This window comes from Alligator sinensis, unplaced genomic scaffold, assembly GCF_000455745.1.
Source record: "Alligator sinensis unplaced genomic scaffold, ASM45574v1 scaffold1086_3, whole genome shotgun sequence".
In the NCBI taxonomy this organism is placed as follows: domain Eukaryota; kingdom Metazoa; phylum Chordata; order Crocodylia; family Alligatoridae; genus Alligator; species Alligator sinensis.
Window position 1 is genome coordinate 1,429,374 of NW_005841975.1, and position 13,131 is coordinate 1,442,504.

The 13,131-nt window shown below is 42.5% G+C and overlaps 1 long non-coding RNA gene across 1 annotated transcript in view; it reads right to left on the reverse strand.

Annotated features, from left to right (window-relative positions):
- LOC112549842 overlaps positions 1 to 3,576 on the reverse strand; it is a 46,633-nt gene extending 43,057 nt beyond the window's left edge. Inside the window, exon 1 of the long non-coding RNA XR_003093394.1 lies at positions 3,511 to 3,576. This is a non-coding gene — a long non-coding RNA (uncharacterized LOC112549842). The remainder of the gene's footprint in view (positions 1 to 3,510) is intronic.
- Between the last annotated feature and the right edge of the window lie 9,555 nt (positions 3,577 to 13,131).

The window sequence follows — 13,131 nt, forward strand, 5'->3', positions numbered from 1 at the left end:
TCTTTCCCTCTTCCATTTTTACTTAAAATTGAACTGGGGCTGGGGGAAAGGGGTTATGATTATGAATACCACGTGTTCTCAGTTAATTTTGTCATGAGAATATGCAAAGCAAGACATTTATAGTAATAATTTGCTTTTCAACAAAATTGCCATCAAACCCAGCACATTACCATGAACAAATTTTGCTCTTGGCCAGTCAGAATTATCATCTGCCCATGGGCAGAGAGGCGGGGGATAGCTTCCCCAAAACATTTCTGACCAGCTCTGCTTAGAGCACAGATCTGCCTAGAGAGCCTTGGATAGCCTGACATGCACTAATCTTCAGCTGATAACCCTTTTTCATAAGCTAAAGAACACTGAAAACCATCTTCTTAGGACACAATCAGCAAAGTCAATCAAAGAAAGTCTCTGCTGTCCTGGGAAACACTCTATGTACCATGAGTCTCAGCAAATGAGGGGAAGAAGGCAAATTTAGTAGTGCCAGCCACAGCACACACAGATGGCTGCAGTTCCTAAATAAGCATTACATTAGTGTAAAGGAGAAAAAAAGGAAGAAAAGAAAATATAACAGCTGTATCTTGAGCCTGGAGGCTGATGTTCAATCTATGTTTGGAGTTGCTGGCAATTAAAGTAAAGTTACATTTAAATTAAAGGGGCAATGATGATTACAATATTTGACCTACTACAAAATATTCTGGTGGGGGACATTGTTCAGGTTTTAATATCCTTTTTGGGTGAATAGTAATATTTAAGCAGAATTCTGCACTGATTTGATTGGGAAATTTTGATTAAAAATCAATGGTGTGATATGGCCCTTTATAATCAGCTGTACTTTATAACCAAGAAGTGCAAGGATCATTCCACTTCTTGTAATTACGTTTTAGGGTTGATGGTTCCCCCTGTGCTCAGTGAACAAGGAAGTAAATAAAGATGATGCAAGTGTCTAGATGTGAATTCTTCACTCCAGCATAAATTCCACAGAAATTAGCCAGGCCCTAAATGTCTAGCTCTAAAAGAATGCGGTAGGTAGAATACATTTTTGCTGCACAGTTTACAAAAAGTCTGTTCTCATCTCAGTGTTGTTACATATTTTTACCAGTAATCTGGAAGAAAAATGTAAAACCCTGGCTGGTAAAGATCACAGATGACACAAAGAGTGGTGGAGTGGTAAATGATGAAGTGGACAAGTCAGTTATGCAGACAACCTGGGTCGGTGGGTAGGCAGGGCAGATTCAAAGAGCATGCTTTTTAATACAGCAGTGTGCACAATTATACTTCTGCTTACTGAAGCTGTGTGCACAATTAATTAATTTAATGCAGCTGTATGCACAATTATAGCTCTGCTTATAGGATGGGAGCCTGTCTCCTGGAAAACTTTGATTCCAAAAATGGAGCAGGGGTCATGATAGGTAATCAGCTGGATGCAGGTTTGCAGTGTAATGGGCTAATACTATCTTTGAATTCTATAAGCGGGGGAACAATGAGAGGGAGTATAACCCTGTATCCAGCACCGATCAAACTGTTACCACAATCCTGTGCTGAGTTTTGGCATCTGCACTGAACTGTATGAAAGGCATTAAAATGGAGAAATCTCTAAGAAGAACTAAAAGAATGATTCAAGGGATGTAAAATCTGCCTAATCTGTACATCTGCAATGTAAAGAATTTTGTCTATACAGTTTATTGAGGAGAAAGTTAATACACCCCTGGAACCAACATGATTATCTAATCTGACTCTCTGTGGGTGTGTCTACATGTGCATTTCAGCGGGTAAATGTAATGCATATTAGCTTAATGTGCATTAAGCATGTTGAGGCAGGCATCTATCTACACATGCAGGTATTAAAGCACATTAACACTGTGTGTGTGGACTGACTTGGGACCAACTTAAGATGCTGGGAGCAGTCCAAGAATATACCTGTACTACCCCAATCTGATGGATTTATCCCTTCTCTGGATTTACATCTTTCTGGGTTTCCCACAAAACTACACATTTGGTGACTTTAATTAGTCCCAAGTCAGTCCACACACACAGTGTTAATGCGCTTTAACGATTCGTGCCTAAATTTGATACCTGCATTTGCAGCTTTCAGATTTAGGTGTGAATAGCCTAAATGTGCCATTTTTCATGTGTAGACATGTGTCCTTAATGTGCAATTACTTAGGCTAATGAGTGTTAAAGCATCACGTGTAGAAGCGCCCTGTATAACGCAAGCTAGAGAATTTTAACGCACCAGTAGATATTCACAGATTCACAGAAGTTTAGGGCTAAATTCATCTTCCCTAAGGCCATGATTCAAGACAGAATCCCTGTTCAAGAGAACAAACCTTGTATTCAAGGCTCAGTGAAATCAACTGAGGGCTTGTCTATACTATGTCAGCAGCAGCTCTCCAGCAGGATGGACTGAATATACCTTGCACACTTGAGTCCATCCACTAGTGCTCTCCAGAACTGCAGGTTTACTTATGTGTCTGCTCCAGCCCCACCTCCAGAGAGTTCCTGCTCTCAGGTTACTGGGAACTGAGGGGTCAAGGACAGGTTTTCTGCACAAGTCTGAAGCAGGCTAATGGGTGAATGTCTGACTTTGGAGCACATCAGTAGACCGATGGGGTGGGGGGGGCATTCGAAGCCCTGTCGCTGACACAGTACTGACAAGCCCTAAGTAGGGTTTTAGATCCTTAAAGGAATCTATATTGATGAGTGATATAATGTTGATAGCATTGCATAGTACCTCCAGTAAAGAGACTCCATTATCAAGCCTGGAGATGGCATGAGATCCTTAAATAGATGTCAATATTTTGAGATGACGGTAAGGTATTTTGGATGTAGTCAGAGAATGCGTGCTGGTCTTTGAGAGGACATTTCTTGCTATCATGTGCTTCAGCCTGGGTTTTTTTTGTTTTTTATTGCTGTTACTTTTAAAGCTGACCAGTCAGCTTCAATCTTTTTATTGTTTCTTTTAATCTATGACAGTGTGTGAAATTCCTCATCTTTGCTGTGCCAGAGCTGTGAAATCTGTTGACTCTTTCTTCTTGATTTACTCAAGCCTTTAACACACAGCTACAGAGGGGCTCAAATCAAACAAGGGAAAGAAAGAAGCCATGAAATCCTTACTGTCAGACAGTCAAGTGACAGAAGGGGAAGGTACAACTCAGCTTCACAGCTTTATTTCTTGTACTGATGACTGGGTACCTAGACAGCACCTCAGAGGCCTTTGGGGACCATACTCTGGATTTGGGCTGGGTGAAACTGAATCACATTTTTGTGAGTACCTTTCCTTTTTTTTAGTAAATGATTATTACCTTAAGCTTATTTTTAGTAAATGATTATCATTTTTTTTAGTATTAGCAAAGCCACAGCTTCAACAAGTCATTATAGGCCATTTGTCATTTGTGTCCATGAAGAGTCAGCTATGTCATCGGTATTATTTCTTCTCCCAGTATGAATGACTGAAACGTGTCAAACAAGAATCCTTGACAGCAGATACAAAATACTGAATAACATACTTACTATTCCAATGTTGGGATAAAGAGTGAGCCTGAATTAAGTTAGGCAGGAGATTTCCACAGGCAGGAGATATCCACTGTCTTCATCTTTCCAACCCTAGGCCTTACTCTTTCAGTCATGGATCCTACAGAACCCAAAAAGAAAAGTCAAAAAAGAATAGTGTTATTGTACCTCCTCATTCCTAATTTCCAGGAATATCTAACAATATTTTATCCTATCAGAGGTTAAGAATATACCTGTACTACCCCAATTTGATGGATTTATCCCTTCCCTGGATTTGCATCTTTCTGGGTTTTCCACAGAACTATACCTTTGCTATAAAACTAGTCCAGTGTCATTCTTATTGCAAAAAATAGGGATAAGTCTATTCATAAGCAAGAGTCTGATCCTGTCCTGCTCAAGGCAATGGCAGCTTTGCCACTGACTTCAGAATGGCAGGATCATAGCACTGAGGAGTTAATGTGCCAACACCCAGATAGGGGGGCTCAAATGAAGCATAAGATACAAGTATTCTGTCATTAGACATTAATACAAAAAGAGACAGCTCAGCTTACATTAGTAGAGCTGGTTGGGAATTTTCCAGTGAAACAATTTTTCAGTAGAAAATATTGATTTGCTGCAAGTGAGCTTTTTCATAGAATGTGCTACAAATTCAATGAATTTGAATTGGAAAAATTTGTCTTGAAAAATATCCCATGGTGTTTTGATACTACCAAATCAGTCCATTTCAGCATTTCTTCAATAAAGGCTTTCATTTCATTTAAAAAAAAAACCCAAACAAAATAAAAAACCCCAACAATATTCAACTCTAGAGATGTCTTTTATTTTGCCTTTAAAAAAGAAAGTCAAAAATCCAAACAAAATGTTCCAATTTTTTCCCCACAGCAATTTAAAAAATATTTGTCTTTTTTCCATTCTGAAATCATAGAATCATAACATTGTAGAAAATGAGGGTTGGAAGGGACCTTAGGAGGTCGCATCTAGTCCAACCTCCTGCTTACAGCAAGACCATCCCCAACAAAATCATCCTAGCCAAGGTAGCCAAAAATCTGAAAAATCTCCAAGGATGGAGAGTCCACAGCCTCTCTGGGGAACCTGTTCCAGTGTTTACTCTCACCCTCTGGGTGAGCAAGTTTTTCCTACTATCTAACCTAAACTGCCCTTGCTTACAGCAACGCAAAGCTCTTGGTCTTTGCAGTGAATAGGAAACTGCTTGGTTCAAGAGATTTGTGTAACACCCCTCAAAGGTATAACATGACTGGGAGAATCCACTCAGGAAAAAAGATAAGAGTGGGTGAGCCTGGACAGTCAGAATCACAGGTGAATTAGGAGAATTGGCATCAGGGAGCTAGACTGAGAGACAAGGGTGTTACACACCAGTCAGAGCTTTTGTAAAAATAACCAAAAAACCTCCAGGGATCACTGCAGTCCAGGACTGAGTTTCAGGGGATGTTGCAGCTATGATCAGAAAATAAGCATAAGAAGAAACATTTCACAACCACAGTCAACATGACGCCTACTCATTCAGTCTGAGGAATGCTCACTCCATTCATTTAACAGCCTGATAAGGAATAACAAAACAAAGAGATGCACTCCTTAGGCCTCAATCCTGGCATTTCCTCTGGCTTCCCCAACATGTGATGCCAGAGTATAGTCCCCACAGTGTCAAGGAAACTCCTAGGGAATACACCAGAGGACTCAATAAAACTAAAGCCAGGGAGCCTCCATTGCTTTTGACTTGAAAGCATCATCTTTCTGAGCTTGGCCTACTCTGGATCCTGGATCACATGAAAGTTGAATCTGTGCAGAGTGGATGGCTAGAATAAAATGTATAACCATGCTCCAAAGCACCTTAATTGTTTATTAATTACCCCATAAATCATGATGACACCTTTGTGTGCCCTCCCAGTAGTTCACTCTCGCTGGGCTTGGAGTAACGTGGTGCTTAATTTATGTAATAAATGCACCCCTGCTCCCTCGTTTGAGACCCTACAGGATGACAAGAGGTAAAAGACTGATCACTTGGCATTCTGGGAAGGAATTCAGGCTATGCAACAACAGAGACTCCAAAACAGAGACTCCAAAACCAGATTCCTCTTCCAGCGTTCTGTGTCAGTTCCCCAATGTGTAGCTCAGGTATTCATAATAAGAAGTGTCACCCTTGTACCGTGTAGGCACTGACTTATCACATCCATCTAAGGAGCAAACTGTTACAATGTTCATACAATGTGTTTTTGTGCTGCTCAAGGTACCAGGAGATGCAGATCTCAGGTCCTTTATATTTTCCTATCTTACATCTGATGGTTGGAAGCTCAGGAAGTGTGAGACTAAGGCTGACATTTTCAAAAGCTACTTAAAAGGATTTGAGTCCCAATTAGAATGGCCAGGAATTAGGCATCCAATTCTTCCTGGCAATTTATTTAAAAAGAAAAGAAGTGCAAATATGCTGAAATAATCTGGAAACAAACATCTGCAAGACAAGATAGTTGTGGTGTCATCAGCAGTGTCAGAATTTTGCTAGGAATCTCCTGTCCTGACTCGTTTCCACTCTCTTTCCTTTCTGTGGCATTTTTTAGAGGAGATGATGATGATGATGATGATGATGATGATGAACTGAGTGTTGCCACACACATCTGTTGGGTGAGGGCCTGAAATCCAGTGACAGGTAGATTGGTCAATGTCAATAAAACAAGAGCACCTAAAAGAGGGCCAGGCCATGAGGGCATTCACAGATGATGTGGTTGTCTGTCTGAGCTTCAGCAGCACCGCAACTGCAACCAGCATCTCTGGAGACACCACAAGAGTACATGCTTGTCTTAAACCATCCAATGCCCATTTTGAGATGGTTAAGAGCAGTCCAGGCCCTGCGAGGCAGCTGCCAGCCAGAGGGGTGGAAGCTGGCATTGGGGATGAAGTTCTTCAGCCACAGTTCTTGCGCAGCATATTGCCTGCTTCACTGATGGGACGTCCAGGCTGTGGGTGACATGCCATCTGCAGATTCAGTGAGTTTATTGGCCTGAGCAGAGAACGGGTTCCAAGACTTCAGGTGATAGTTGGTTTTCTGACTTAGACATACTAGGCTAGAGTGCAGAAAATGGTCTGGATCTCGGTCTTTAAGACCTAGGGCCAGGGTGGCAACTTATCTCCAGATGTCAGGGGGTAGAATGCCTGAAAGGACTGGTAAGCAGTCAACTGGAGCTGGCACAAGGCATCCAGTGATGGTCCTCATGACATTATTAAGGCTGGAATCTACTACCTTGGTGTGCATGCTTTGGCCCCATACAGGCAGTCCTCGACTTACAACCTTTCGAGTTACAACGTTTCGCACTTACAGCGTTTCTAAATTGATAGCCAGTTTTAACTTTCTGATGTCAGTTTTGACTTTACAATGCTTGATCTGATGCAATGCCATGCCAGTGAACAAGTCACTGTGTCGCCCATCTCCCTGGAGAAAATCTGTCCAAACTTCCTTGGACACTTTCTTTAAGAAAGCAGACAAGACTCCAGAAAAACCCGAAGCCAAGACTCCTGAGAAGACTCCAGTCAAGAACCCTTCAAAAAGTCCAGCAAAGTCACCTCAAAGAAGTCCTTCCAAATCAATATGATTGCTATTTACAATATAAATACATTAACGTAGCTATATTACTCATCTATAATTGATTGAGTACAAAATTCTGGGTTATTTTTGGTGAAAACGGTATCTGGTCATGGTTCAGGAACCAATCCCCCATTTATAACATTGTTTCCTATGGGAAAATCAGTTCCAAGTTATGTTTTGACTTAAGACGCCGTTTTCAGGAACCAATTGTTTCGTAATTCCAAGGACTGCCTGTACTGGAGAGGAGCTCAGGGCATGAAACAAGCCTCTGAACACTCCCAAATCAAGTGTGTTGGGACTGCCTCATAACAGTACAGAGCTCTGGCTATGATACCATTCAGCCTGATCATGGCTCTTCAAATAGGATGAAATTGCATCAGAAGGACACTAAAGGACTGTAGATTTGTCCACACTGTAGTAGAGAATAGACATACCCACACTATCTTGAAACTAGGTAGCTCAGTTACTAGTATTAGCTTAGCTGTGGAAGCACAGTCCTCAAAATAGGCTTGACTAACACAAATTAGGGATCTTCAGAACCAATCCCAGTTCAACTAGGGGCCAGAACCTGGAGAGAACAAGCCACCTGTATCCCCTGCTCTGCTTCAGCAAATTACATCCAAGTTGAATTTCACTCAGTGATCCCATTTGTCCCCAGTTCCAATGAGGATGTGTCTGGGCAAACAAACTATACCATCTCACCCATGCTACTGGCTCCAGTTTCAAGCCAGTAAGGGTGACTGGCAGACTGCAATTCTTGACAGCATGATGCGTCAGGCAGGAGCAAGGGTAGAACAATGAAAGGTACATGGAGGACAGAAACTGAAGAGAAGAGGAAGGGGAGGAAAAAAATTTACTTAAGTAGCACTTCAGAGGGTTTTTGCCATGGCCAGCCAGAAGCATTCAATCTCCTGGAAAAGAGGTTCTTCTAATCATGGGGGATAAGCCATCACCCTATGCTCACTGAGCAATCCAAGGCTATCTCACAGCTTCACACAGAGAACTAAGAGTTACCATTAAATTACTGAAGGCTGTAAACCAATCACCACTGCAAATTTCCAATCCATCACCAGCCTTTTTATTTATAGCACTCTCTGATTTCAAACAACTTTTTTTTAAAAAAAAATTATTTTCTTTGTCTGAAAATTGATATAAAAAGAAATCCATCTCTCAGCCATCATTTCTCTTAATGATGTTTACATCAGCAGATGGGGAAAAAATCACTTTTTAAACAGAATTTATTACCCACTGACCCAAAGCTTTACCATACATCACTGTGGTTTCAGAAAGTTAGTTACCACAGCAACATGATATAACTCTCCAGCCCTGCTGCAAAGCTGCTAAATTTAACTCTCTGTTTCCTGTGCCTTTTGCCTGTATCTTCTGATAGGAGGCCTCCACTGGTATCTGGCACACAATTAGAAAGTTTGTCTCAATTAGAAAATCAAGCTTCAGTAACACTCCACATGAAATATTTCGACACAAAACTGTTCACATACTAGAAACCTGCAGAGTATTAGCATAAAATAATAGGCAAGTAGTGCCCATGAAATCCCTTATCTAGCCCATCTAGAACAGGGGTGTTCAACTCCTGGCCTGGAGGCCAGATCCAGCCCACGGAGCTGTGTCACATAACCTGGAAGTCTTCCCTGTTACCAAATTTCAGGACCTGTGGGGAGCTGTACAGGCCAGCTGTCATGGCCTGGTGGGCTAGATCAGGTGAATGGGGCCTGATCCATGTGTGCAAGGCCCAAGATGGGTGCAAGGCCAGGAGAAGGCAGCATGGGGCTGATGCAGGCACACATGGGCCAGGTAGGTTGTGTGGTTCTGTGGGGCCAAATCCAGGTGCACTGGGCTGAAGGCAGGTGGCACAGGACATGATCCTGGTGTATTGGGCCTGATCCATCCCTCAGAATAACCCCACACTGCTCATTTGGCCTATGGGCCCCAAAGGTTGAGCACTTCTGCTGCAGAAGAAACACTGCCTGGAATATGATCCTATTTTCAATAAATAGCAGCAGATCACTGCTTCTCTTACATGCTCAAAAGGAAGGGTGAATTTCACTTTGTGCAGAGGAACTGTGATGTTTTAGCTGCTCCTTTTCTTCATTGTTTCATCACTGTGGAGCTGTATTGATATTGTGAATATCTATTTGACTAATGCTTGCCTGTACATATGTGTGTGTGTGTCTATATCAACTGGATAAATTAGACTGACTGATAAATTATTTAGAAAATGTATGGAATAATAGGTGCTATTGCCCCATGGATCTAAAAGGCTTAGGAAATTGATAAGGGCTCCCAACCTCATTTACCCAAAGATGTACGAGAGTGTTGGGGATCTGCTCATTCACTCAGAGGTCCTGTACATTTACCCCATTTCCATGACCCTCCACCTCTACTTCCAGCATCCAGCCACACAGACACAGCTGAGCTCCAATAATCTGTGCCATCAGTCAGCCTCCTGGATAGCTCACATTCAGGATTCAGACCACAGGATAGTGGTGGCTCCAGTAGCACTAAATGAACAGGGATGAGATCTTCATCCGCATACTGTTGAACATCTCTGCAGCTTTTGACCCCCAAGGTACTGCTAACATATGAAAACCATGAGCAGATGGCCAAGCACTAGACTAACCACTACTCCCTAACCACTACTCCACAGCTGCGCCACCAATGTTGATGGGTAAGGGTTCCTCCCTGCCAAAGGCCTTCATTTGTGCAGCCACACAGAGATCCATATTATCTCTTATTCACAGTACCTAGATGAGACCATAGGGAGGGAGAGTGAGACTCCCTTGACTCAGCTGCCAAAAGAGTGCTAGTGACACCCACTAATGTTTCATTGTCAACTGATGCAACCATTACCACTACGAAGGGGTCAGCATGCCTGGGAGAGATCAACCTTTGGATGAAGAGTAGCTGATGCCTCCTGAATGCGGACAAGACTGGGAAGAAAAGGGAAACACTTTGAAGAGCTGGACAAGATGTCTCCACCTCCTACTGAGAGTATATGGCTTTGATGCAAGTGGCATCAGTTTCCAAATATATCCACATTCATCTTCAGTTTACTAGAACACCTAGTTCCTTCCTCCCAGACAAGGACCAGGCCACTGATCCTTGCAGGTATCACCTCCAGGCTAAAGTATTTCACCTCTTCGTCTCTGAAGCTGAAGGTGAAGATGATGTACAGACCCCAGGAAGAGCTGAATGTGATAACTGCCTAACCTTCCCTGTAGCTCAGGCCACCATGAGTATAGCAGGTTTGTGCTGAAGTCTTTATTTGGGCACCTGCTCAGCTTTCCATCACAGTTTAAGGTCTTAGTTCTCCTTTTCAAAGCAGCTAATAGTTCAAGCCCCAGTTACAGCAAAGACAGATTTCAATCTATGAGCTACTATGATAGCTCTGCTTCTCTGGAACAATGCCAGTGCCAAAGTTTAGGATAACGTATATACAAGTTTCTGGAGGGGGATGGATTTCTTTTGCAAGCATAACTTGGAAGGATTTTATAACTCCTCCCTTTGCATCAATGGGAAACAAACAACAGCTAATTTCTTGGTCAATGGGAAAAATTGATACATAGCCTGTGGCAGTACATTTTTGGTTGTATGTGGTAGTGTTTTAGAAGTATAATCCTACTGCTGATGTGTCATGGTGGGTAGGTATTGGTGATACTCAGATGCACAACACTGGAAGGGTATTGGTGGAACTTGGGTGTACTGGGGAGATGTTTCTGTTTGTGCTTGTCTGTATAAGTATGGGAGGCTGTTGATAGTGCTTAGCTGTACGATGGTGATGAGTGCTGGTTGTACTTGGGTGTGCAGTGATGGTTAAGTGTTGGTAGTAGCTAAGGAAGACATCTGCATCCAGATTTTATTTCAACCTTCAGTGTAGAAATGGTCAGCCTAGATAAAGCAGGCTGCAATTTTGAAGCAGGCATGACTGCTTACATGATGGACTTAACTTGGTCCAATTTTGACAATACTGGAAAACCGGTCATGTAAATGAGACTGTCTTTGGTGATTTCAATGCAGAAGAGAGAGGTCAACAGAGAGGGATGATTCAAAATATACCAAATGGAGAAGCAGTTACAGATCAACAGTTTGAGCTGGCCCACAACATAACTGTTTGAAATCAACTGTCTTCTGTCCCCTTGTGGTACAAGGAATGGTTTGGACTGGTAGCACTGTCACAATAGTTTATGGCAAAACATTATCAAAATGCAGCAATATTGCATCCAATCATCACACCATCTCTTTGGTACTCTGAATGACACTGAAGCTCTGTGCAATGACAAAATGCCATCACACATTTATGGAACCTGCTGCTGCTCAGATGCCTTTGTAGCAATATGGCTTCTATTTGAAAGTGACACCATGCTAAGGATTTACTTCCCTAAGGAGCCCTAAGGCAATAAATCTAGACCTGTCCATACAGAGTCCAAAGACGCTGGAGAGAGTTATGGAGCCTGCAGAGAGATATGAGAAAAATCTTTGCAGTTTAGTGGCAAGTACCATTGCTCTGGATGTTGAGCATCCTTTCATTTTAGGATCCCAGTATTTTATGAATATGAATTATTTAAGCTTCCTGGTATTCCAGAGAGGTAGTCAAGAGGCATAAAGGGATCATTTTCATCTCCCTCTGGGGAGGATCACACCATTTGTATGTCGGGGGGATGTTAACAGCATAAACAGACAGATGTTTTGCCCCGTTTGTGTTTGCGTGTGATCAGAATGCTCTGTTCTCCGGGGGGAGTCATGTTTTGCATGCACTCTAAAAAAATCTCTCTCTCTGCCTTAGCTCTCTACCCCCTATAAGACGAAGACACTAACACTTACTGACCTTGCTCACAGGCTTTTATGTGAGCGTTAAAGTGTGTGTAAAGTGTTTCAATCATGAAAAAAATGCTGCCTATGTGCTGAGCATTGTTAAAAAAGGGGAGGAGGGGAGAGCTTGTCCTTTTTTTACTGACTCAGCATTTCTATAAAGAAGAAAATATACAAATGCTCTGCCCAGATAATATTTAAAGTGCTTTATTCTAATACTTAAATGAGACAGGCTAAGCTATCGCTCGTCTAGTGAGGACAGCACTGAACTTGATTTTTTTTCATGGAGGGTGATCTATTGTTTTTAGCAACAGTGCAAAACTAACCAAGCACCTGGGCTAGAATCAGAATTCAGGGTGCAACGGGCCAGATGTGGGTGCAACAGCTGCATGAGTGAAGGTGGTGGTTAATATAGCTGTCACTCATCCCCAGCCACTGACACACTTGCTACAGAGGGGGTTCTGTACCCCATATTTCCACAGTAAGCTCCGACCCTGAATTTCCAGTCTCTCTCCCACCCCGCATGCCACACTACATGTCTCTCGGGGCTGGGAGTTTGACACTCCTGGTGTGGAGAATGGAATGGGATTCAGGTGACCTGGGCTCAGTTCCTACCTGAGTTATAATCTTATTCCAGGATTTCAGACTCAGCCCCTCTGGCCTTCAGCTTCTCTCCTGTAAATGTTACTCTTACACTGCTGTTTACTGTTGCTGATGACATTTTACAAAGGTAGCAGGATATCACCCCATCTTCTCTGCCTGCTAGATAGTGACCTGGTATTTAAAAAAAAAAAAGCCCCATGGGAACAATGTCTCTCTGTTGTCAGGGAAATTAGGATGAAGTTATAAATTCCACATGTGCCGTCAGTTATGCTGGCAAACAATTCTGGATTTGTACTTGGCTACATGAAGAGAGAGTTTCACTTTAAGAACCAGGACAAGAAGAGATATTGGCAAGGTGAGATGAAACAGATTCCAGGCTCCCTGAAATCAGTGGGCATCTTTCCAGTGCCATGGATCAGGCCACAAATCTCCCTCATGCTCCACCCTGCCTTAGTCATTCCCATTCCAAACCTCACACAGTGCCAGCACCTCCTACGGGGCCTGAAATAACCCTTCTGCTCTTCCAGAATAGAGGCTGCTATTGCTCATGGCCAGCCAAACTCTGCAGAGTCTCTAAAATGTGGACAGACATCAAC